This window comes from Macaca nemestrina, chromosome 11, assembly GCF_043159975.1.
Source record: "Macaca nemestrina isolate mMacNem1 chromosome 11, mMacNem.hap1, whole genome shotgun sequence".
Classification (NCBI taxonomy): domain Eukaryota; kingdom Metazoa; phylum Chordata; class Mammalia; order Primates; family Cercopithecidae; genus Macaca; species Macaca nemestrina.
The window spans coordinates 127,236,171-127,264,126 of NC_092135.1; the positions used below are offsets into that span (position 1 = coordinate 127,236,171).

The 27,956-nt window shown below is 39.4% G+C and overlaps 1 protein-coding gene across 5 annotated transcripts in view; it reads right to left on the reverse strand.

Annotated features, from left to right (window-relative positions):
- Window positions 1-27,956, reverse strand: part of LOC105473965 (phosphotyrosine interaction domain containing 1) — a 327,251-nt gene that overhangs the window by 137,652 nt on the left and 161,643 nt on the right. The window contains exon 1 of one of the 5 annotated variants that reach the window (XM_011728237.3): window positions 6,237-6,256. The exons of the other annotated variants lie outside the window; for them this stretch is intronic. The gene's annotated coding sequence lies outside the window, so the exon portion shown is untranslated. Of the gene's footprint in view, window positions 1-6,236; window positions 6,257-27,956 lie in introns of those variants that run through there. 5 annotated transcript variants of the gene reach the window in all.

A 27,956-nucleotide genomic window follows, 5' to 3' on the forward strand; every position in this document is an offset into this window, starting at 1 on the left:
CAATAGCTTCAAAGAGAATAAAACACTTAGGAATCCAACTTACAAGGGATGTAAAGGACCTCTTCAAGGAGAACTACAAACCACTGCTCAGTGAAATAAAAGAGGACATAAACAAATGGAAGAACATACCATGCTCATGAATAGGAAGAATCAATATTGTGAAAATGGCCATACTGCCCAAGGTAATTTATAGATTCCATGCCATCCCCATTAAGATACCAATGACTTTCTTCACAGAATTGGAAAAAACTGCTTTAAAGTTCATATGGGACCAAAAAAGACCCCACATTGCCAAGACAATCCTCAGCCAAAAGAACAAAGCTGGAGGCATCACGCTACCTGACTCCAAACTATACTACAAGGCTACAGTAACCAAAACAGCAAGGTACTGGCACCAAAACAGAGATATAGACCAATGGAACAGAACAGAACCCTCAGAAATAATACCACACATCTACAGCCATCTGATCCTTGACAAACCTGACAAAAACAAGAAATGGGGAAAGGATTCCCTATGTAATAAATGGTGCTGGAAAATTGGCTAGCCATAAGTAGAAAGCTGAAACTGGATCCTTCCCTTACTCCTTATACGAAAATTAATTCAAGTTGGATTAGAGACTTAAATGTTAGACCTAAAACCATAAAAATCCTAGAAGAAAACCTAGGTAATACCATTCAGGACATAGGCATCGGCAAGGACTTCATGTCTAAAACACCAAAAGCAATGGCAACAAAAGCCAAAATTGACAAATGGGACCTAATTAAATTAAAGAGCTTCTGCACAGCAAAAGAAACTACCATCAGAGTGAACAGGCAACTTACAGAATGGGAGAAAATTTTTGCAATCTACTCATCTGACAAAGGGCTAATATCCAGAACCTATAAAGAACTCAATCAAATTTACAAGAAAAAAACAAACAACCCCATCAAACAACCCCACCATGGGCAAAGGATATGAACAGACACTTCTCAAAAGAAGACATTCATACAGCCAACAGACACATGAAAAAATGCTCATCATCACTCACCATCAGAGAAATGCAAATCAAAACCACACTGAGATACCATCTCACACCAGTTAGAATGGCAATCATTAAAAAATCAGGAAACGACAGGTGCTGGAGAGGATGTGGAGAAATAGGAACACTTTTACACTGTTGGTGGAACTGTAAACTAGTTCAACCATTGTGGAAAACTGTGGTGATTCCTCAAGGATCTAGAACTAGAAATACCATTTGACCCAGCCATCCCATTACTGGGGGTATACCCAAAGGATTATAAGTCATGCTACTATAAAGACACACGCACATGTATGTTTATTGCAGCACTATTCACAATAGCAAAGACTTGGAATCAACCCAAATGTCCATCAGTGACAGAATGGATTAAGAAAATGTGGCACATATGCACCATGGAATACTATGCAGCCATAAAAAAGGGTGAGTTTGTGTCCTTTGTAGGGACATGGATGCAGCTGGAAACCATCATTCTCAGCAAACTATCGCAAGAACAGAAAACCAAACACCACATGTTCTCACTCATAGGTGGGAATTGAACAATGAGATCACTTGGACACAGGAAGGGGATCATCACGCACCAGGTCATATTGTGGGGAGGGGGTAGGGAGGAGGGATAGCATTAGGAGATATACCGAATGTAAATGAAAAGTTAATGGGTGCAGCACATCAACATGGCACATGTATACATATGTAACAAATCTGCACGTTGTGCACATGTACCCTAGAACTTAACGTATAATAATAATAATAAAAAAAAGAAAGCATACGTATCGAGAAGTGAGATAAAAACAGGTAAGTTAGTTTTGTGCAGTGTTTTCACTGTTCCAATAAAAACAAAATATGGCATGAACTAGAAAATGCAAAGTGGATAATATCTGTTCCCATCCTTACATTTGCATTTAAAGTAGGCACTGCACAATATAAATTTCATGCTCAGAATCTAAATGTTTAATTTTTCTTTACTTACAGCAGCATTAAATAGCAAATAATAATTTTAAAAACACCAGGACTATTCCAGACAAAGATTCATTTTTAAAAAGCTTTATGTTTTGGTATCTTCCGTGGTATGCTGCTTCTGCTTTTTCAAAAAGAAACACTGAATTTTCATTGACACTGGTCCCTATGAGTTGTGTAGCCAGTTTCCACACATATATACTCATCTCTGCCTACTCCTTGTCCCTGCTTTGTTATTCCTACAATTTATCCCTATTTATCACCACTATAAGATTATGTACTTGTTTTATTTACTTTATTGTCTTCCAGTAGAATATAAAAGCACCATAGGAAACTATTTTATTCAAGGACGTATCACAAGGGCCTAAAACAGTTCCTGGCACATTTCAGAAGTCTAATGAATATTTGTGGAAGGTAATGAAGGTAATGTAATTTAAAAAAAAAAAAAAAAACTACAAATATAAAAAAATTGAAATCAAGATTCATAGACTAGATCAGCTCACTTAGTGAGCTTAGTCCAAGTTGACCTTAAGGACCTGGTATGGTTTATGAAACAAACCCAAGCCTGAAAGAAATGGATAATAATACACGTACACAAGTACCTTTGCCTCAGTAAAAATTGCCAAAAACAGTTCTTTAGAAACTGGAGATCATTATGTTACATGAAATAAGCCAAGCACAGAAAGACAAACATTGCATGTTCTCATGTATTTGTGGGATCTAAAAATAAAAACAATTGAACTCATGAACATAGAGAGTAGAAAAATGGTTACCAGAGGCTGCGAAGGGTAGTGGGGGGCTGTGGGGGAAGATGGGGATGGTTCATGGGTACAAAAAAACATAGTTAGAAAGGATGAATAAGACCTACTATTTGACAGCACAGCAGGATGACTATAGGCAATAATAACTTAATTTTACATTTTAAAATTAGTTAAAACAGTGTAATTGGATTGTCTGTAACAAAGGATAAACGCTTGAAGGGATGGATACCCCATTCTCCATGATGTTATTATCGTGCATCACATGCCTGAGTCACAACAGCTCATCTCATATAAGGGCAGTAGAAATTTTGGAATTTGTGGCAGGACAAAGTGTCTTTTTCACAAGTCCACTAGGACTCCATCTGGCCTCTCTGGTGGTCCATTTAAAGCATTGACTTGGCTAGGCTACCATGCCCAGTTATTCAAACACCAATTTATGTATGTGTTGCTGTAAAGGTATTTTGTAGATGTGATTAAAGTCCATAATCAGTTGATTTGAAGTAAGGGAGAGTACCCGAGATAATTAGGGTAAATCTGATTCAATCGGTTCAAAGACCTTAAGAGGCAGCCCAGACTTCTCTGAAGAAGAAGATATTCCTCCTGTGGATGCCAGTTTCAGCCCACGGTTCCAGCCCACCCTTTCTGACAGTCTCCCTTGCAGTTTTGGACTTTTCTTGCCAGCCCCCACAACTGCATATGCCAATTCCTTGAATAAACCTCTAAATATACATGTCCTACTAGTTCTGTCTCTCTGGCTGAACCCCAATTGTTACAGCCACCCTGTAGAATAAAAAGTTGCCAGCTCTGAGGGCAACTTTTTTTTTAATGGAAAAGACACTTGCCCTTAAGTTTTCCAGAGTGTTTGATTTGCATTTAAAAAAAAGAAAAGTAAGGACAAGTCTTCGTATTAATCTGGAAGTTTCTGTCCTTGCTCCTAATTGATTCCAGCCTAATGCAGAGTGTAGGGTTTGAAGTCGCCAAGAGGGGACAGTGGTCTGGAAAGAGCCACATAGATCGCTGAGAGTGAGACCTGAAGGTGGCTTGCCAAGTTGGTTGGGAAAGACATTGGGACCAACAGAGGAGGAGGATAGAGGGAAGGAAGAGGGAAGCTCCGAAGGTGAGGTTTGAGTAAGTGGGGGTATCTCCCCTGTCTGCCATTTTCCTCAGGCTCTACGAGACATTCATAAAAGCACAGATCATCAGTTCAACTTCTGCCACGCAGCAATTTTCTGAAGAGGGCACTAGAAGTGGCCCTGCTTTCAGGAATGTGAGACAACCACACTGCCTGGAAGTTCCCAGATGGTCTTCCCATCCCTGTTGTAAACCAAATACTGCAACCATTGATTCAGTCACTAAGCAAACAGAGACTGAAAGGTGTGGACCAGCACACATGCCCCTGTGATTGCTTGGCTGGGGAGCCAAGTGAAATAAATACACAGATAAACAGACAAAAAAAAAAAAAAAAAAGCTAAATTGGAGAAGGAAGATAACAGAGTTCAAATTCCAACTTCAACACAACGTTGTGCAACCTCAGCTACCTAACTCTTCTGAGCTTGTCTTCTCCAGCCAGGCAGGCATGTGCCACACATTTGGCTGCTGATTCGTTCCACCTTCCCTGAACACCTATATGCAGCCAAATACTGTGGTAGGCACCAGCTGGAACAGAAATAAAACATTAGTCTCTGCTCGAAAGGGTTTCTCACGGTTGATGGAGACTGTTAAGTCAAAGGACAACTGCAAATCTGTGTGAGAAGCTCTTCAGCAAAGCTAAAGACAGACCAAGAAAATATTTGAGGTGAAATAGAGAACATGATTCCTTTAAAAGGAATACTTTTAATGGCTTCGTCTTCTTTGCCCACTCTCAAAAGACGAAGGTTAAAGAGGGAAATAAAATGTGGATTGCCTGATGAATTATTGACTCTATAAGAATACATCTTCCTATGGCAAAATTAACATTTTATGTAACTCTGAGTGGCTCTGGTACATTTTCGGTGGTTAAAAGCGTGAGAGTCATAGCTGCTTCTGCTTTGGAACACTCTTCTGTCCCCTTCCTTAGGAAAGCTTCTCCACTACTGCATTCTGCCTTGTTGAATGAGGCTGCCAGTCACAGTTCCTTGCCCCCAACACTGAATAATGTCCTTGCCCCCTTTACACAAAGAATATGCAACATGACACAGGCTGACCATCTGAGTGCCTCATGCCCCTGCCCAAAAGCATTGGTTCAGAGGAAATTCAAGACTGGCTGAACAGAATGTCCTGGAGATGGGCATGCAGGGTTCTGGACTGGAGTGATGTGAGCCCAGAGCTGCTGCTGGCCTCCTTCCCAATCGAAGTCGGCCTGAGAGTGAGACGACACCGAGACAAGGAAAGACAGAGATAAACAGAGAAACCTCCTGAGAAATGGAAAGACAGTCTTCACATCATTGAAGCCCTGGATCCAGCTGGGTCTAACTCAGATTCAGCCAGGGACTCATCTAGAATCTGAACCAATGCATTGCATTTGACATTTAAACAAGCTTGCATTGGGTGTCTGATCCTTGCAACTAAGAGAATCTTGCAATACAAATACATGGTAATGAAAAATCTCCTGTGAAAATAAAAAGAAGCCATTAACAAAAATTTTTAAAAGACATCATCAATTTTAAAACTGCAGAAATGCATGGTAACATTATCTCTTTTTTAAAAAAGTGAATCTTGGTGGGATTGTAAACTAGTTCAACCATTGTGGAAAACAGTATGGCGATTCCTCAAGGATCTAGAACTAGATGTACCATATGACCCAGCCATCCCATTACTGGGGATATACCCAAAGGATTATAAATCATGCTGCTATAAAGACACATGCACACGTATGTTCATTGTGGCACTATTCACAATAGCAAAGACTTGGAATCAACCCAAATGTCCATCAGTGACAGAATGGATTAAGAAAATGTGGCACATATGCACCATGGAATACCATGCAGCCATAAAAAAGGATGAGTTTGTGTCCTTTGTAGGGACATGGATGCAGCTGGAAACCATCATTCTTAGCAAACTATCACAAGAACAGAAAACCAAACACCGCATGTTCTCACTCATAGGTGGGAACTGAACAATGAGATCACTTGGACTCAGGAAGGGGAACATCACACACCGGGGCCTATTATGGGGAGGGGGGAGGGGAGAGGGATTGCATTGGGAGTTATACCTGATGTAAATGACGAGTTGATGGGTGCAGCACAGCAACATGGCACAAGTATACATATGTAACAAACCTGCACGTTATGCACATGTACCCTAGAACTTAAAGTATAATAATAATAAAAAATAAAAATAAAAAAATAAATAAAAAGTGAATCTTGTACTTATTTGAATAGACTAAACCTTAATGATAAAGTACCAACTAACAATCTGAAGTAGGTATTATGGTCCCCAGGTTATCCATATCTAAGACAAAGTCCTCTGAGGTACTGCCAAATGAAATGAGTTCCAACTCTCAAGAAACAGCCAAATAGTGTACCTGCAGTGGCAGCCCACTTAGGCGGCACGTGCTCTTACTGGATAACAGAGTCCTATATGCCATATCCAGTTCCATGGCCTTGTACTTCCTGGTCCTCTTTCCTCATCTGCCAAGTTTAAAATGCTATATTAGCCATGTCAAAAACAATATCACTTGTACTTTGCATGGACAGGCAAGTGCGATACAGACAATGCACCTAAAAATAGCATAAAGAAATAGCATTATAAAAAGGCAACAGAAGAAGAATCTAATAGAGGAGCTTGGAAAAGCTACTGCTCCCAAACCAAAGGTGCACAGAGTTCCATAAAGAAAATGTGTTATTCATTTTTAAAGAACAGAAGTGAATAGTGTTGTAGAAAACTAGGGCGCTGCCCTGGACAAATTAAACAAAGCTTGGCTTTCTGCATTGGGTGTTTTATGTGTGATCCCAAAATAGAGCCTCTAAATCAAGCCCCATTATGCAGATGGGGTAATCGCCATGCCCTGTATAATTTTACAGTTGGCGCTGCTTCCTACCCCTATTCAGACATTAATCTCTGACAGTTTAGCAAGTGGCAATTTACATATTTTACCAATTCAAATTGGTTGTATTTCACCTCTGTATTGATTTTGTATCCAAAATATAAAGCATCTTTGGAAGGCAAAGATGTTTTTATAAGATAACTGGAACACTATTCATACTTAAAAGAGAGGGAAGGCATTAAGATTTTAATCTTCCGTTCATCCTCACACGTTGAAGACAGACTATATTGGTCAGTTTTAACTTGCAAATTACTGACTTAGTAATGCCCTAATCAGGCTTCAAAAATACGGTAAATGTTCATCTTAATAGAACCACAAGGAACAATTGGGTGAATCAGACTAATGGAAAACTTCAGTCCAAATAAATGTAAATTTGTACAAGTGTGCAGAAAACACTACGGCTTTGACATTCTATTTATAATCACGCTTCATTTTATTACTTTGGGGATTCCTAAGGATTAACGGGACTCACATGTGGTTTTCTTACGTTCTATACCACTTATTTTAAATAAGGTATATTCAGGCCCCAACTATGAGAAAAGAAACCATAGCGACACTTTTTTCTGACCTTTAACAAGACATCCTGCTTATTATTCTTCTTAATGAAAATTCTCAGATTTCTGCTTTTAAGTATTTATTCTACCATTTTTCACAGAAATAAATGACATAAAAGCAAAAGAAAATTCTGTTCAATAAACAATTTCATATTTAACAACTAATTTGTCTATAATTAAAAGTAATTATATGAAAGAAGAAAAATTTCACTTAAAATGAACTTTTATTTAAACTTTTAAAAACTATTTTTCTCTTACATATGAGTTCAACGTATAACCTATAAACATTTTTAAAGCTAAGAGTTTGTCTATTTTTTCCTTTGATCCTTTTTTAATGCAAAACAGGTTGAATAATCTCCAAAATCTAGCAGGCATATACAAAATTAAACCTTTTTCTTCAAGCATTAACCTTCTTATGAAGTTTATGTCAATCTGGTATTTCAAGAAAAGAAAAACCTACACCAATTTGGCATTTATCTTCTTGTTACAATTTAGCCTAGTCACTGTCTTATTCAGAATAGTTTCAGTTTAATTTTAAAGGCCTACATCCCAAACGCTCATAAATTTAAAAGGCTCTCTATATCTATTAAAGAAATGGCTATTATTAAGCTAACTGAAAATACTCATGTTCACACAGCCATATTTATTCATGCAGCTTTGATCATGGAAGCATTTTTTTTTTTTAACATTACAGATTCTCTCAAGTGATTATGTGGGAGAGGCACCAAAATAACTCCATGCCCAGGGAGTATGCAAAAGCCCCCAAGGCTTGTGAAGGGCTCACTTACTCAGTGGGGAGAGAGAAGGGGGGAGAGATTGTGTGTGCACGTGCGCGTGCGCGTGTGTGGACTCACTAATTCACTGATTTTGTCACTGACTTGAAATACACACACACACACACACACACACACACAAATGTGTTATGTCCTGTCATCTTCTAACCCATTTTTCTATATGTAAACAGTTATTTTTCCAACTGTGAGCAGTTAAACAATTCATTGTTAAACACGGGTTACAAGCTGCCTCTAGGTAAGTTTTATTTAATTCACAGACTGCTTTGTTGTTAACATTTGAAGTGGTATTCAAAAATGGAAATATATACATAGTTGAAATCTATATTTCCACATCTTTTGAAAAATCAGAAGTTCTGCAAAAGGAATATTCCCTCACAGTAACAATTAGCTCAAGCTGACAGTTGCAACTGCCTTATTGACCTAGGGGCTTTCCTCTGCATTGGACCGTGGTCTCTGCCTGCCCTCCTGCCAACTTTCTCGTTTATACTAAACACCATGTGCTATTTTTATAGTCATTGTATGCCTTACCAAATTCACTCCTATACATTAATTGCTTGACCCTTTTAGGCATTTGAATTTGCAACCCGTGATGTAAAATGCCAAACGCTAGGAGTACAGAACAAAAATCTCACCTACTCATGAAAAAAAAAAAAAATTCAAGTATAGCTGAATTGACTCTTACCTATATTTCAATTATGAAAATTGAACTACGAGGGTGTGAGTCAGTGAATGATAGAGAGAATAATACTATAAACAGGTCCACATGCCTGTCCGTCATTGCACTCAATGAGTATGGGACATGATCAAGTACTTAGAAATCTGCTCTTCTCTGAGTTATTCCCACATGCCCCTGGTGGTGTGAGTATCTTGTTGCACTGAATACAATTAAAATGCTAACAATCAATATTGTTTACTTACACTTTTAATCAGGATGAATTAACATGAACACGGATGACCCTCCTACTTAAAACAACCAAAAGTTATGAAACAACAGTATGCGACACTGGGTATGAAGCAATGAAGGACAGTGGCCCCTGAGAGATGCGGAACAAATGAGGTAAGCTGTACAACTGTCCAGCTTCCTGCCTTGAAACAGTTTGCAGGCTGCAGAGCAGGGAGGAGAAACACAAGCAGGGCGCAGCCGAATCCCTGAGCTCAGCAGACAGAGATGAAAGCCTGGAGAGACAAATAAGAGAAGAGAACTTCACAGAGAGAGAATTCTGTAAATCTTCAGAGGGTCTCCTTAAATATTCAGCTGACTACTGATCAGCATATGCATGAAAGGAAACTCACGGCTGGACAAGATCCACTGGAAAGAATAAGAGATTAGAGTGCTGGTGCTCACACAGGGCCAGTTCCATTGCCTGCTCGCATCAGCCAGACTGAAAAAACTCAAGTCACAGAGCAATGGGTAGAGAAATCAAGAAGTTGTAGTCTCAGTAGTAGGGAAATTAGCACTAGAGTACATGTTGCTCTGGTCTCACCTACAAATCTTAAAAGGAAGATTCAAAGGATCAAATTGCTTCCAAGTAATTTAACAGGATCTAACAATAACAAAAAGTTGAAGAATATAGGAATACAAAAATATCCAGTACCCAATAAGGTAAAATTGGAAAGACCTAACATCCAATCAAAAATCACCAGACAAGGCCCGGCATGGTGGCTCATGCCTGTAATCCCAGCACTCTGGAAGGCTGAGACTGGCAGATCGCTCGAGCTCAGGAGTTCAAGACCAGCCTGGGCAAGATGGTGAAACCCCATCTTTACTAAAATTACAAAAAATTAGCCATAGTTACAGCTACTTGGGAGGCTGACGTGGCAGGATCACTTGAGCCCAGGAGTTCGAGGCTGCAGTGAGCTATAATCAAGCCACTGCACTCCAGCCTGGCTGACAGAGCGAGACCCAGTCTCAAAAAAAAAAAAAAAAAAAAAAATCATCAGACATGAGACATGCAAAAAGGCAAGAAAATAAAATCCAAGAGGGTTAATAAACCAGTTAATCAAAGCCTACCCAGAATTGACAACGATGTTACAATAAACAGGCAATGACCTTAAAACTATATTTAATATTTCACTGATGGTTTTAACCGGTGCAATAAGGCAATAAAAAGAAATAATAAGAATCCATATTGGAAAGGAAGAAGTAAAATTGTCTTTATTCATGGAAAATTTGATTATCTTTGTAGACAATCCAACAATTCTTTTAGATAACCTAAAAAAAAAAAAAAAAACTACTAGAATGGATGAGTTTAGCAAAGTTGAAGGAAACAAAATCAATAAACAAAATTCTATTGTTTTTCTATTGTCTGGTAATGAAAAATTAGCAATGACAGCAGATGTCCTTATAAAAGACTTGTACACAAATGCTCACGGTAGCCATATTTTTAATAGCAGAAAATTAGAAACAACCTAAATGTTTCTCATCAAGCGAATGGACAAACTGTGGTATATCCACACAATGGAAAGCTCCTCAACAAAGTGAAAAGGAAGAAACTACAGAGGCACCCTACAACATAAATTATCAAATGATTATCCTGAGAGTGCAAACAAAAAAAAGAGAACATACTGTATGATTCCATTGATACAGCATTCTAGGAAATAGAAATCAGCGGATAGTGACTGAGAGAAGATCAGTGGTTGCCTGGGGATAGTGAGGAATGCAGGGAGGAGAGTGAGGTACATGAAGAAAGCTTTGCGGCGATGGTCTCATGCAGGTTTACAAATATCCAAACCTACCAACTTGTGTACTTTACATATGCATGGTTTATTATATGTCAAGTATATCTCATTAAAATCATTTTTCAGAGACAAAATAGTTTCAAGTAATATGGCCCTTTTATTCAGTCAAATGGCTTCATCTGATTGCTCAATGCTAGAGGGAAAATTCGCTGAGTGGAACACACTAAGAAATAAATTCTGACCTCTAACATGGTGCCTTCCTAAGAGACTTTCAAGGAAAAGTTTGACTCTACATGATTTTAATCTCTATGCTGACTTTGAAACTTAACTGTTGCATTGATATTACTCCCTATAAAATTAATAGTCAATGTCTTTCTCCTTGGATAAATGGCTAATTCTAGGATTGGGGCAAGAAAAGCAAAAGATGATCCTAGGGCATCTTGTTGAGCTAGAAAGGAAGACAGTGTTCATAAAATGATGAGGACTTGTCAGATGAACGCTGGGAATAACCTGAAGTAGCTCTCAATTTGGCCAACATTAGACAGTTTCAGTAACCATAAATAATGGTTGTAATGGATTATAACCCTAGACTAAAAAAAAATCATTGAACAATACTGAAAAGAAAAGAAAAGAAATGAAAAGAAAAGAAGGGAAAGGGAAAGGGAAGGGGAAGGAGAAGGGGAAGGGAAAGGAAAGGAAAGGAAAGGAAAGGAAAGGAAAGGAAAGGAAAGGAAAGGAAAGGAAAGGAAAGGAAAGGAAAGGAAAGGAAAGGAAAGGAAAGGAAAGGAAAGGAAAGGAAAGGAAAGGAAAGGAAGAGAGAAGGAAGGAAGGAAGGAAGGAAGGAAGGAAGGAAGGAAGGAAGGAAGGAAGGAAGGAAGGAAGGAAGGAAGGAAAGGAGGGAGGGAGGGAGGGAGGCAGGCAGGCAAGGAGGGAGGGAGGGAGGAGAGGGAGAGAAGAAAGGAAGAAACGAAAGAAGGGAGGAAGAAACTCATAGTACAGTTACACTTTTGTAAATATAGAAGAAATTATTAAAATCTAAAGTTACCATATTGCAAACACTATAGCAATGTTTCAGGCATGAATCACTGTTTAATGCTAAAATTAGTGGGCTAAATATGATGAGAATGAAGATATTTATATTGTCTCAAAGAATCTTTCCAGAAGATACTTATTTTACAAAAAGAACTTTACTTTGGCAAAACCTGGCAGACATCACCTTGACTGAGTAACCAAAATAACCATCTCTAACAATGAGAAATATTGACATAATTTGTCTCTAGATATAATATACTGAGAAGGTTACAACGCCACTTCTGTAGTAGTCCTGCCAAAAATGCATAACTTGAATGTGATCATTAGAAAATACAGACAAACCCCAACTGAGAGATATGTCAAGAATAACAGGCCAGAACTCTTCAAAAATGTTACAGTTATAAAAGGCAGAGAATGACAGTAGAACTGACCATATTAAAGAATACTAAAGAGATATGACTACTAAACTCAATATATGATCTTAAATTGACATATACCTCACAAAAAGGCATTAGCGGAACAACTGACAAAATTTGAATCACGTCCTAAAATTACAAAATAGTATTTTACCAATATTGCTTTCCTGGTTTTTATTATACTATGATTATACAACAGTTTTTCATTTGGGGATGCTTGAAAATTCTTTATACTATTTTGTCACTATTGAAATCTAACATTCGTTTAAAATGAAAAGTTTTAAAAATGGAAAGTAGTCTTTGAATTTTTGAATTTTTATTTTAATTATTGTTAAACATCACTTGTACATTTTCAATTAATACTTTTTAAAACTAATTTTAGATTTAACTTGTGTTCATATTTTAGCATCATACAGCTACTATTCCATTGTAGACTAAGTTATATTCTAGTATCCGATAAGAAGTCTGTTATAATTCTTATTTTTGTTCCTTGTAATATGTCTTTTGTTTCTGACTGCTTTTAAGATTTTCTATTTATTTTTAGTTTGCAACTGTTTGAATATAATGAAGCTAGTTATATAACTTGTTTCAGTATTTATCATGTTTATTGTTATCTGAGCTTCTTGAATCTGTAGATCTGTGGTTTGACATCTTCCATTATTTTTGGAAAAAATTCAGTCTCTATGTCTTCAATATTTCTTACATCCCATTCTCTCTCTCTTCTCCTTCTGGTATTTCAATTACATATATTTTAGACCATTTTATAGTATCCCACAAATCTTGTATGTTCTGTTCTAATTTTATACACTCTTTTTTCTTTCTGGATTTCAGTTTGGGTAATTTCTCTTGACCTATATTCAAGTTCACTTATTTTTCTTTTGGCTGTGCTGAATCTACTAATAAGCTCATTAAAGGCCTTCTTCATCCCTTTTACTTTGTTGTCATTGTTTCTGCTATTGCTACTGTTTTCCCCAGTAGTTACATCTGACTGTTTCTTATACGGTTTTTATCAGTTTGCTGAAATTCCCTATATGTTCATGCATGCGTTCCACTTTTTTCAATAGTTGTTTGATATATTAAATATTAATCATCATTATTTTAAATTACATATCTGAGTCTACTCGGAGTCTGGTTCTTTCAATAGCTTTTTCTCTTCACAATAATTTTTTCCTTGTTTCTATGTGTGTGTCTCATATATTTTGGTTGAATGTTGAACACCATGTCCAATATACTCTAAGGTAAACAGCATTTTTACATTACATTCTTCTGCCCAAGTTAATTATTGTGGGGTTTCAAGTCGACCTAGTCTAGAACTGGGTTGAGTTTGGGTTTTATTGCTCTACCACAGCCTTCCATTTCTCTAGCATTAGCTTGTCCTTAAGGTAGAGTCTGGTTTGCTTAAAAGTAATCATCCATTATTGCTTCAATATTCCTATACTACTCTCAGCTTTCTTTGTACACCTGAGACTAGGAGAAGGTCCCTCTCCTCACTCTCGCCTTGTCTCCAAAGTCTGACTGCAATTGCTTGATACTAGTCTGTGAGTTAGTATAAACTCTCCTTGGGCATCCAGCTCCCAGTGTTTCTACACTTTCATGCTAGCCCACAATTGACTTTTAAAAATGCAGTAATTTTAGCTGAATTTTTCTTATCCCTTTGTATTGCAGTCCATAGTCTTCCTGTGATTTGCCATGAGTGAGTCAGAATTCATTTGCAGTGTCTTTTGGGAGCCCCTGTTTTCTATATATCAGTCTAGTTGGATGTACTATATGATCCCAGATCATAGTACATGATTTGATGGGTTTAAGAGAAGTCATGATTGTGTAAATTATCTACATTTTTTCTTTTTTTAAGTTTTTAAACAGGCTCAGAAAGTATGGATTTTTCTTATTGGTAAAATGAAAGCAATGCTTTCTCTAGCTTTCTACATCCTAGGCAGAAATTACTAGTCAAATTCATATTTTTTTTTTTTTTTTTGAGGCGGAGTCTCGCTCTGTCGCCCAGGCTGGAGTGCAGTGGCGCGATCTTGGCTCACTGCAAGCTCCGCCTCCCGGGTTCCCGCCATTCTCCTGCCTCAGCCTCCTGAGTAGCTGGGACTACAGGCGCCGCCACCACGCCCAGCTAATTTTTTTGTATTTTTAGTGGAGACGGGGTTTCATTGTGTTAGCCAGGATGGTCTCGATCTCCTGACCTCGTGATCCGCCCGTCTCGGCCTCCCAAAGTGCTGGGATTACAGGCTTGAGCCACCGCGCCCGGCCTGTCAAATTCATATTTTTAATCAGTTAAAAATTAATACATTGAGGAATGCTATATGTTTGGCAGATACAAATAAAATGTTCTGAAATAGGCATTAGCATTACTTATCATTTCCAAAGGTCCTAAGGTCCTTTCTCTCAAATGCTGTCTCTTTCCAACTCAGGTAATTATGTTTTCATGAATACTAACTATCTGGTTGTGGTCAGCTTCCTATCTGCCTTCTCAGACATCTCCTCTTACAGATATATTAACCCTATCCTCCCTGAAAAATAAATGTGGAAACATGAACCCTGCAACTCCCTGTAGAAAAAACTACCCTGAATTGCAGAATATTAAGAACAGAAGCAATGTCCCAGATGACTTAGACCAACTCCCTTAATTCACAGATGAAGAAACTAAAGTCCAGAGAAGAGAAGCAATGAGTCCAAGGTCATCCAGAGCCACAGGCTTCAAAGAAAACTAGACTTACAACCCCAGACATCTGGTGACTGGCTCAGTTCTGGAGACAGCATGCCATCCCAGATCACTTCCGCACCCCTGTCAAGAACTGACAAGGTAGCTGCTGTATCATCCCTTAGAACTATGAAACGGAAACCTTTATAATCAGAAAATCTTAGATTCAGTCATGCATCCAAACATTTGACTTTGGCCAAGTTGCATATACTTCCTGAGCCTTGGTTGCCAACAATATAAGGCCAATAATACCTTTCATAAAAAGTGGTTATAAATGTGTGTGTGGTGTGGTGTGTGTGTGTGTGTGTGTGTGTGTGTGTGTGTGTGTGTGTGGTGTGGGGGGTGTGTGTGTGTGTGACAGAGAGAGATATGAGTGTGAAACACATCTTTCTCATCAACTATCTGGCACATTACAAGGATGTTGCTATTTACCTTCCAATAATACTCTAAAATAGCAGGGCAAATTCATTTTGAGGCATTTGAATGTCAGAGCCCAGATTCTCCAACATCTTGCAACATTTCCCCCAACAATGTACGTTAAGTACGTAGAAGAGTAACTGGCACATGCACATGTTTACAAAAATTTTTATTCTTTTCCCTCCTATTTTCTGCCATTTAAATATAGACAACCATTTAAAAATGTGTAAAAGCAAATATACAAAAGTGTTAACAGCAGCTATTATCAGGTTGTGGAATTGAGCATAATTTTTGTCTCTTTTCTCTTTTGCCCTCCTTTTGATAATTTTTATTTTCTACCAATTTAAAAAAACGTGTTTTCATTTTATGGAAAGTTTAATGTAAGTGATTTGTAATTAGATGGAAGATGAGGCACAGATCAAGTAGATGCCTCTTCATGACAGTCTTTGATGCACGCATGCATGGGAGGGCTCCAAGAAACACAAAGCAGCCTCTGAAAACCTGCCCAAACCAAGTGCAGAGGGAGAAACAGCCCTGAGTGCTTATCTTCCTCCAAATTAATAAATAAGGACACAGAGCAGAGAATAAAAACAAAACAGAGTAAACATACTTTCAAAAGAATGAAAGAAGTCAGACAAAACAATGTAAGATTTAGAAACCAGACCAAATGTTATTATGAATTTAAGAATCCAGGGACTGTTTCTCATTTTGTCCCAAGGAACTTCATTCAGTCCCCAAGTATACCCCAAGGGCATCTTGAGTTGCAACTGTAAGTGCTCGGCTTGACAGTATCAGAGTGAATATCCTGCTCATCAGAACATAGCACGTACATGTTATAAACACACACATGTTTATGTCCATGCACATTTGGTTTTGCTTTCATTTCATTTTGCTAGACATAATTCCTCACAGGAGTATGTTTTGGTTGATGCAGGACTGAACATCATCTTGGCAGTTTGGGAAGAAAGTAAAAATAATTTTATTCCAGGGCTTCAAGTGGTCAGGAAGGTGACATGCCAGAGCTTTGGCAAGCCAGAGTTTACTTCAATAAGAGTTCAGCGGACAGCGTTATGTCACAAAGTCATCTATCGAGGACAGAATTTATCTGTTCTACATGTTATCTTTAGGAAGGTTAAACAAAAAGAGTAAAATTAATCTTCCACATCTAGGGAGAGAGCAATTCTAATATTTTGTGGGCATTATCATCATATCTAGAAAGGCTCTTCTGAAACTCCCAACCTAGAACTAACCCCTCTCTCTGCTTTATGCCTGAACTGTACTTTGTGCAGTAATTCATACTTTCATAGCATCTGTAACACCTGAATACATTGTTTAGATGATGTTTCTTCTTTGTATCCTCAGTACCTACCAAATGTTTGGCACATAGTAGCTCCTAAATGTATATTTGATGAATAAATGAATGAATAGGTGAGTGACAAAAGTATTATTGGAATTTAAAAACAATGCCTTCAAACTAAACACATGCCTAAGCCATACTGATCCCATCTTGCCTCACTCCCTTCTGTTCCTTGACTATATACTACTACCGTTACCATCAACTCCATAGCTTCCACCTGGAGACCATCTTGCAATGAGCTCTGGTCTAAATCCAGAGTCAAATATCCATGCTCTTTTGCAGGATGTTGACAATCTTCAGCCATGAAGTTTAGCAGTGGCCACACTGGTTCCACTGAAATCACACAACTTTCCTCGGACAGAAACGGCTCTGTGCCTGCAGGATCATAGGTAGCTGCGCACAGGAGTCATGGCCTAGGCTGGTCTCAGCAAATTATAACAGCAGAAAGTGCTCCTTCCCACCAGATCCTAGCAAAGAAGTCAAAGCATTCCGATTAGAAAAGTGACTTCCTTTGAGTAACAGCTAAAAGGTCCAAACATCTTAAAAAGGACCTCTCTACCCTCCTCCAAATAGTTTAAGTGTGGAATGTCATTCCTAACCAGAGGGAATGCACAGGCAAGTTTGAAATATTGATCAATGAAGCATATATAAGAAAGTACCAAAAACCAAGTGGTTTAAAACAAGAGAGTTATTGTCTAACAGTTCTAGAGGCTAGAAGTCTGAAATCAAGGTTCCAGCAGTGCCATGCTCTCTTTGATGTCTCCAGGAGAGGCTACTTCTTTGTCTCTTCCAGCTTCTGGAGCTGCTGGCAACATTTGGCATTCCTGGACTTGCAGCTGCATTGCCCCAATCACTTGCAGTCTTATCCCTGCATTTCTTCACACCCTCTTTCCTCAGTGCACGTCTATCTGTGTCTAAATTTCCTTTTATCTAAGGACAGCAGTCATATTGATTAGGGCCCACCCTAATGATCTCATTGTAATCTCTTAATTACCTCTGTAAAGGCCTTATTTCCAAATAAGATCATATTGTGAGGCCCTGGGGATTGGGACTTCAACATAATATTTTGTTTTCTGTTTTTGTTTTGGTTTGTTTCGAGACAGAGTTTCACTCTTGTTGCCCAGACGGGAGTGCAATGGTGTAATCTCAGCTCACTGTAACCTCCACCTCCTGGGTTGGAGCAATTCTCCTGCCTCAGACTCCCGAGTAGCAGGGATTACAGGTGTGCACCACCATGCCCGGCTAATTTTTTGTATTTTTAGTAGAGATAGGATTTCACCCTGTTGGCCAGGCTGGTGTCAAACTCCTGATGTCAAGTGATCAATTCGACTCAGCCTCCCAAAGTGCTGGGATTACAGGCATGAACCACCATGCCTGGCCTCAACATACTTATTGAAGGGGCTCAGAAGACACTATTCAGCCCAAAAGAGAAAGGAAAGGAGCTCTCCATGTGAGCTCTCCATGAGTCCACCTGAGCATAGATATTTCACCAGCCACTGCCAATCAATATTTGTTTTCATTCCACCTAAACCCAACATAATTCTAAACAACTCAGGACTAGATATCAATGTACATGGCTAGGACCTAGCATGGGGTCTGTCCAAATTCAGTGGACCTGAACTTGACTCAAGGATGTACAGTCACCAAATGCCAGTGCTTTGATAAGCAGTTCGGGCTACTCCCAGGTGCAATTCTACCTTGTGGTTGGTTGGTTTGTTTTCTAAGAATCGTGAAGGCAAACAGCACTTGACATCTGTCAAGTTCCATTACCAGCTTGTGCCTTACCTGCCCAGATCTCCTTTGAATTGAAACACAATAAAGAACATACTTCTTAAATCCTAGTGCTGGGTTATTCAGCCATCTATTTGTGAATCCTCTTATTAATATTGAGTCATGCACTCTACTGAGTATACAGTGTTGAATAAGACAGGCATGTTTCCTGCCTTCACGGAGCTGAACTGGAACCAGGGACATTGATATTGAGAAAGTAAGAGTTTCCTGTTTCAAAAGCACACATTTCTTAGACCGTGTGCTAAGGAAGCCTAGAGCTGGTGCTATCAGTGCTCTTCCCTTATCCCTCAGGCCTCCCCACTTCTGTGTGCCCTGAAGCTTCTTCCAAAGCTAAGGGAGAACAGTGCAGTGGAACGAACACCCCCTGGAAGCCCCAGTTCTCAGTGAATGAATAGCAGAGTTAAAGTATAAACACCTCAGCTCCCTGGCCCTGCAAGTGGCTTAACTCTGAGTTGGGATCGAGAAGGGGTTGATTCCATTTCTAAGAATTTCCATACAGAACTAAGCTCCACTTACCTTCCTCATGGGAGCTAACTAGGAGAGAGCACCTTCACTGGCCTCCTCCCCTTCCCCGTCCCACTTCCCTGACCTCCATCAGGGACGAGGTTTCTGCACGCACAAAAGGCTACTTGTGCATAATTCCTTATCTCAGGAAGACCTCAAACTAAGACAAAACTTTACTTTCCCTTAATCCATTTTAATTCAATTCAATAAATAGTTTACAGACATTCCATGGGTAGATGATACAGGTACCTACGGGGTTCACGGTCAGGTAAGGTAGAAAGAGAGAGAAGCATTATACAACCAATATAAATACAATGCAGAATTGCATGAAATGGTTGTAAATGTAAAGTGAACAATTAATTTTGACTGCTGGGATTGGTCTGGGATAGGCATTATGGAAGAGAGAACTACAGATCTGGGCTTGGAAGTAAAGCAATGTTTCCCAAGTATTTTTTACATTATCACACCTCTAATGAGCCTTTTTAGACTTTCCCCCATGACCTCCCCGAACCCATGAAATTTCAGTACCACAGATATACCGTATACCTATTTATGCTGTATGGTACAGAGATTCTTTTGCCCCTCCCCAACCCCAGAACCAAGCTTCACTCCCATTGAAAATGCATGAAGAAAAAAAAAAAAGAAAGAGAATACAGGTCAAAAAAAGAAAAACACTATGATAAATGCTGAAAGGCATGAAAGTGAACAACTCATAGAGGCAAAGGTAAACCGTCCAATTTGACCTCTGGTAGATTAATAACAACTATAACTTCTTTGATACTCCTACCTCAAGAGGAGATGTCTATGTCTCTTTCAGTTCAATCCTTAAGAGCCTGGCAGCTTCCACTTGCTGAACACTAAGGCCTGGCATCCAGCCATGCTTTGAGGAAGCTCAAACATCCCCAAGGAGAGGTAGAGATGGAGAGAAAACAGGGCAGCCCGGTTGCCAGCTTGCCAGCCATGCGAATAAGCCATCTTGAAGTGGATCCTTTAGTGCCAGTTGAGCCGTTCCTGCTGGCCCACACAGCCCTGTCCAAATTGTAGATTTATGAACAGAAAAAAAAATTCTTGTTTTTTTGAGAAAGTAATTTTGGGAGTGATTGTAATACAGCAATAAATAATCAGAACATGACACAGACACTACTCAAAGCTACCAAATCGCACACATGGCAAGCCCACTACAAATTCTCACACTACAGTCTGAATCAAGCTCTGTTCCCTGTTTCTGACTATATTCAAATACCAAGAAACCCAAGGAAACACTGAGTAAACAAGAAATTCTTAAGTGACTGATTCATTAATTAAAGTCACAAGGTCATACTTTGCTTGTCAAATACAATTTTTTTTTAAATTTTAAGCAATGCTGTTGTCGTTTATGAGTTAATTAGCTTGTAAACAAAAAGTATTGCAAGTCTCCATGAACAACATTTTTGTATTTCCAAGAATCAGGAAGACACTGAATACATACTTTATCATATTAAATAAAATAAACAAGCTGCTCCAAAAGAATAGTTCAGACCAGAACTGAATGAAGTGAAAACATTTTTAAATGCAAGTGGCAGGCAAACTGCCCCACCCTTTCCTGGAGGACAATATAAAGAGGGATGAAGGAGAGAAGAAAATAAGTGATTCTCCTACACACCCAGCCCATGCCATGCTAATCCCTTTTTGAGGATCACTGGTTTTAAGCAAACTCTCTTCTGTTCTAAAACAAAGAAGACCCTTCCTTATCATTGCATCTATTCACCACATTCAAATATCAACCTAAACATAAACCGCCCAACACTAAGATTCGGAGTTACTAGAAAAGATATTTTTACAGCCCAATGATCTGTGATGGACTTCACCATCCCCACGTCTGCTGCCTTCCATAATCTGTGTCAAGTACAACACAGGCTCCCTGCATTTATTACAAAAAGTAACATCTATCAAAGTTACAAATTTGAAACAGGTGCATATTTAGCATGTAAATGTAGAACAACTTTATATTTCCTTAGCTGCATTCAACACGCTCATAAAATTTAGATTTCTACAGTTTAGTCCAAAGTTCCTACAACCTTCAAAAATTAAAAAAAAAAAAAAAAAAAGATTAGCAAATTGAATTATAAACAAGAAGGATATGGAAACTTGACTTCCTACCAATGAATGGTCTGGGTAAACAAACCCTAAATCCACATGCAAAAGTCTCCATTAATTGGTTCCATTTGGCTCAGACCTCCCCTGCTTGCCGCAGCTCATAGTCACACGCCCAGCTGACTTTGCCCAGGGGGCATATGATTTTCAATTCCCAGATTCAGCACACATTCCCCATACAGCCTGTGCTATACATTGTTTCTATTAGGGAACCAGGCCTCTAAATTCAAAAATTTACATTCTTACAAATTTTGAAACCCCTAGTCAGTTAGGGGTTTGACAATTAGTCAAACCCCTAATTCATTCTAGGGGTCAATGAAACCCCTAGAACATACTTAAAATACAAGATCTTTTCCTATAACATACAGTCCGTAGATTAGTCATGACTGATTTCAATAATTCTTGATGGATGTCTACATCCATCAGACATTAATTGTCTGTTGCTATTAATATTGTTTTTCAACCTTATCATGAAAAAGAAGAAGGCACCGTATAAGCCCCATGCTCCCAAATATTTCATTTGTACGACAGACATCTTCATACGCTTTCTCCTTCATCATGCAGTTAACAAAGGGAAGCTGAAAAATCTACTGTGGGCCAGAAAGAATCCAGCAGTAGGTCAAGAAAGAATTTAGGAAGCTCTATTTCTTCCACAGCAGCAAGGGTTGCCTGAATTTGAATCCTGGTTCCACCTCTTACCAGATGCATGACCTGGTAAGCTAATTTAACTTCTTGTATTAGTCTATTTCCACATGCTGATAGACATACCCAATGGGCAATTAACAGAAGAAAGAGGTTTAATGAACTCACAGTTCCATGTGACTGTGGAGGCCTCACAATCATGGCAGAATGTGAAAGGTACATCTCACATGGCAGCAGACAAGAGAAGAGAACTTGTGAAGGGAAATTCCCCTTTAGAAAACCATGAGATCTCATGAGACTTATTAACTATCACAAGAATAGCATAGTAAAGGCTCACCCCCATGATTCAATCACCTCCTACCAGGTCCCTCTCACAAACTTGTGGGAATTGTAGGAGTTACAATTCAAGATGAGATTTGGGTGGGGACACAGCCAACCACATCACCTCCCAAGATCCAGTTTGTTCAACTGTAGATGGGGACGATTATGTACAATACGTGCACTTCATAGGGCTACATAAAGGATTAACTGGGTAAAATAAGTAGAACAGGTAGCCCAGGTCCCAACACCAGGCAAGAGCTTCAAAGTTAGCCATAATTGTTATGTGAATTATTCCTACATCATTAACTGTTATTGTTATTTTCTTTTTTCTTTGTCTTTTACTTTTCTCATTCTCTCAATTCTTCAGCACATCTCTTTTCTCTCACTCCTTATTTGTACTGATTTCAACATGTCTACATTTCATCACTCTCATCTCACCAAGCGACTTATTTCCATGAGTGCCTTATTTATTCATGGGTGAATTCTATAGATTGTTGTTTTAGACTTCTGATAAGGAAAGGATTAATATGAAAAGCTGTTGATCAGACAGACTAGGGGAACAACTACCCAGCTGAACTTCTGGCATCTTTCATCATCATCATCATCATCATCATCATCATCATCATCATGATGTCAGTCATTCTCTTGGCTAGTATCTACTGAGCTGCGCCTCCAGAGCTACGTCAGGTATAATGACTCAGGAAATGCTCATGACAATGCTCTGAGGTAGGAACTACAATTAAACCCATTTGCAGTGGTCAAAACTGAGGAACAAAGAGGCTCAATAACTGAGCCCACAGGTGTGCAGCTCAAAGTCAAAATGCCCCAAACCGGGCCACTTGTCCTCCAGGGTCCCTCCCCACAAGCCTTCCCTTCTTTCCAGAGTGCCCGTCAGCCCCAGCAGCAACAGAGAGGCCCAAGTCAGAGACTGGGGCTGCAGATTTTACTCCCTTCTCTTTCTTAAACTGTGCATCTACTTAATAAAAATAGCCAGTTGTTTTAATCAAATCGCCCTACTGCTATATTTTTATTTTATCAGAAGCTAAGGAAAAGAAATAGAAGCTTTCGTATTGAGGCAAACATGAATTTAAATTGCAATTTCCCCATCATAGCTCTCTATCCTCAGGAGAGGTACCACAACAGAACCAAAACTTCCCAGTAGGGAAGGCCAGTGCTGTGGGCTGCTCAGGACAGGCATCTCCTGGGCATGTCCCTCCCGGCAGGCATTAGCAGTTGTCTAACAAAAACCCCCCAGTAAGCTCATGTCAAAAGGCATCTTAATCAAACAGGTGTACATAGAAATTTTAGATTATTTTCTTCAATTAGTTTTGTTTTTGTTTGTTTGTTTGTTTTTTTTCAGACAGAGTCTCGCTCTGTCGCCCAGGCTGGAGTGCAGTCACGCGATCTCAGCTGACTGCAAGCTCCGCCTCCCGGGTTCACGCCATTCTCCTGCCTCAGCCTCCTGAGTAGCTGGGACTACAGGTGCCCGCCACCACGCCCGGCTAATTTTTTGTATTTTTAGTAGAGATGGGGTTTCACCGCGTTAGCCAGGATGGTCTCGATCTCCTGACCTCGTGATCCGCCCGCCTCAGCCTCCCAAAGTGCTGGGATTACAGGCGTGAGCCACCGTGCCCAGCCTAGTTTTTTTTTAAGAAAAAGAAAATACAGGAAATAATTATTTTGTTGGTGATTATCTTATTGTCGCTCCATTAATCTTGATTGTAATCTTTCTCAGTGACTCTAATCCTCCTGGCCACTGTGCCATAAATTTTATAGTCATTTTCTATAATAAGTCACAATAAAAAACAGTCTACTTCTTGTGAATGTTTACTAATTATATCCAATTAAATATATTTTATTATTTATAAAGGCATTTTAAATGACCCATATTGAAATGAATCTTTGCCATTTTAGTGTCAAATTCTATACAGAGCTAGACTATGTGATCGAGACTACACATCCTTTGATATTTTAGAGGCGGGAAGTGTCTCTTGTGGTCTGAAGGAATCAGAAAAAGATGTGAAGAAGGAAGTGGGACCGTCCATGTGCACTGGGCACAAGTCAGGAGAAGAAGGGACGGAGGACACATGGAGACCATGTGAAGAGCAGAGCTGACCCCAGGGTGAGGCCACAACCCAAAGCCAGATCCACTCTGGAAAGGTCAGATGTGAAAACTCAGTCCAAAGAAATTGCGTGTAATCCCTGTACCACTAGCTCCTCCACTACTCACCCCTCTGGCTTGCACGTGTTTGAAAAGAGAAGGTGCAAATTTCACCCCCCTCTTGGACCCAAGACCATCAGCAAATCTTACCCCTCATGATCTCAACTCTGTGTCCCCTGAGCCTGAGGCTCTGCGCCCCTCCCCATTCATACAGAGAAGCTGGGAAAGTCCTGGGTTTCCTACAAGCAGAGGCCAAAGAACGGCCAGTCCTCGCAGACAGAGCCTGCAGGCTAGGGACCTCGATGGATCCCATCTGCCCCAACCCCACCCAGCCTACAGAAAACAGAGCCCATTTATGTATATTCCCTTCTAAAGACATTAGTGGATGTCTGGGTTCCTCCGGCTCCTAATCGTATGCCTCATTAGGAAAATGCTTCCCATTCAAAACAGTAAAGCCCACTCTTAAAATGGAGTGATGAACAGGAAACACCAAAAAGAGAGAATTTGGAGGAGAAAAACCACTCAAAAGTAAGTTTTAAGTAAAAGACGCCCTTAAATTTTTATACCAGTTAAAAAGAGCTCATAGTGTCCACTTAAGAAAACTGAACCATTTTCATTACTAACCTATTGGAAATTGTATATGCCCTTTAATGCAAGATTATAATAAAACCCAATCATGCAAGATTCCCCCACACACACCACCAAAAAAAAAAAAAAAAAAAAAAGCAGCTCTCCTCAAAGCAAAGGTCGCTAGATACAAAGTAAATGCCAGATTTTATCTAGCTGTTTGAGAACACAGTCTGCTGAGCTGATTTAAGCAAAGGCAGCTGCGTGTAGGTCATTTGTTTGTCCTGGATTTAGCCCTGAACTGAGCAGCACAAAGCAAAAAAGAGGCTGGACTCTCCTTGGCCACATGCACCTTTGCTCAAAAACAGGCCAATCTGCCCAGACTCACCTTGTCCCTTTTGTCCTCAACTGAGTCCCTCATTGGATATATCCCCCACCCAGCACAAGCCCAAATCTGCACCAAACACAAGAGCCAAGTCAAAGGGACTGGCTAAATCTCCTGTAGTTGGAATAAATGCCAATAATTACAACCACATGCACTTTGTATACATGTCCCAAATCTGAAGTCTCCTCCATCTTTTAAACTTCTGCTTGATGAGTCTTTGCAGAAAGTTCAAGTGACCTAATTTTGTCTAGAGTACCGGAAGTGATTGATGTTTATAAGGTGCACCTTAGGCAATGCACGGAACAGAGATATTGGTAGACTCATCAAAGATTAAATTATGTCCTTCATAATTTTAAGTGTTGTAAATATTGCAGTTAGTTGGGAATCAGTAATCCGTCTAAAGTGCATAATCTGTGTGCACATAGAAGATATTATTAGGTAAATAATTATCGTTTAGTAAGTATGTGCTAACTGTATGCTTCCAGTGACAGAATGAAGCTTTAGGAAGGGAAAAAAAAGTCTCAAAATGTCAATGTAACTTAGAAAAAGATTTCAAACCGTCAGCATGGTAGTTCTCAAAGTCTGGATTCACAGCATCAGCATCACCTGGGAACTTACTGGAAATGGAAGTTTCCATGACCCACCACAGACCTGCTGGATCAGAATTTCTGGGGATGGGGCCAGGTCTCCTGCCACCTAGCAAGCCCTCCAGCTAATTCTGATATGGGATAATGTTGGAGACTCTCAGGACTAAAGGGAAGCCTTATTAGTGAGAAATCCTCTGAGCAGGGCCTTGAAGGTCAGGTGAGATAACAGGATGCTAACAGATGAGGCCCTGAAGGGAGAAACAGCCCAGGGCCAGAAAGCAGACGCTGTATTTGAGAACCAGCAGGTAGTCTAGTTTGGTTGAAATATACAATCCAAAAAAGTGAACAGCAGAAGTTGATGCTGGAAAAAAAATAGCTCAGGTCATAGAAAAACTATACTATATTCTGCAGGCTATGAGATGTCAACGAGAATCTTAAGAGTACGGCAAGATCAAAGCTATCCATCAGCAAATATCTTTTGAAATCAGATTCGCACCACCTTATAAATAATACAAGACGACAGTGAAGTCAGGAAATTACACTGATCAGCCTTTTCTCCAAATATTCCTCTAAGGCTTTTCTACTGATAATCAAAAGATCCAAATTTATAACTACAATATCCTTAGCATCTTAATTTTACATTTAGAAGTTCTGAACCATTTAGCTGCAATAGAACAGCTCAGAAATGACATGCTGCTTTATTTCTCTTTGTAGACATTATCATTATCAGAGATATCTCTTACCTAAGTGATGAAGATTTAAGAAAGCATCACCAGTACGAACAGATTACTTTTTTGTAATGAAAATTAATAACCCTCTGAATTGCCTCCAGCAATAAGATTGAATGGCACAGTTAAGAGTAATAAAGAGAGACTTAAATGTATATTACTAAGTGAAATGTATATTACTAAGTGAAGCCAATCTGAGAAGGCCACATACTACATGATTCCGATTATATGACATTCTAGAAAAAGCAAAACTATGGAGACAGTATAAATTTGTGGTTGCCAGGGGTTTGAAGGGAGGGAGGAATGAATAGGAAGAACACAAAGGACTTTCAGGGCAATGTAACTACTGAGTGTGATACAATAATGGTGGATACCTATCAAAATAAATGTGCCCAAACTCATAGAATTACAACAGCAAGAGTGAACCCTAATGTAAACTATGGACTCTGGGTGATGATGTATCAGTGCAGGTTCATGAAATGTAACAAATGTGCCCCTCTGGTGAGAGATATTGATCAAGGGGGAGGCTGTGTGTTTTGAAGGAAAGAGATAGACAGTATACAGAATTTTCTATCCCTTCCATCTCAATTTTGCTGAGAACCTAAAACTGCTCTTACAAAATAAAACATATTTTTTAAAGTATTAAAAAAGCCTCCCTAGAACAACAGTTGAGTGATTTTAGGAAATTTACTTAAAATCTTAGGTACTTAAGAGGTTACTTGTCCACAGCTCCATTTTAAGCATCTAACTCGCTGACCATGAGCTTTTAGTTTTTCAGCTGAAGGCCATGGATTCCCACCATCGTCAACCGGACAGCAACCTCAGCCCATTCATCTGCCATCGGTTCCCTGTGACTTGCCCTCTCATGTCCCTTGGTCTTTCTTACCCAGCTTAATTTCCAAGGTCAATCATCATGACAGTTCCCTTTCATACACTTTGAGTGACTACTTCATCAGCTCTTTTGAAAAACCAACCATGGTAAAACTCACTTTCTGATCAAGTCTTGGGCTTGGGGGCTGGGGGAATCCACCCGACCAAGTTGGCTGTTATGGACACTTCATGCCTTAAACCCCAAGTGGGCAGTTCAGGCTGCTCAGCATTCTCACTGTATTCCCTTAATACACTCATTTACATGACTGTTTAACACCTTCTCCTCTTCCCCATTCTCATTCTCAGCTGAGGGCTTTGCTTCCTGCTATAGGATGAACTGTGTTTTCCAATGTGTTTGATGTTCTAACCATGGAACTTGTGGATGTGACCTTATTTGGAAATAGGGTCTTTGCACATGTAATCAAGTTAAGGTGAAGTTATACTGGGCAAGGATGGACCCTAAACCAATGACCTCTATCTTTATGAGAAGAGGGAAATTTGAACACAGAGATGCATGGGAGTACACCATGTGAAGATGGAAGCAGAGGCTGGA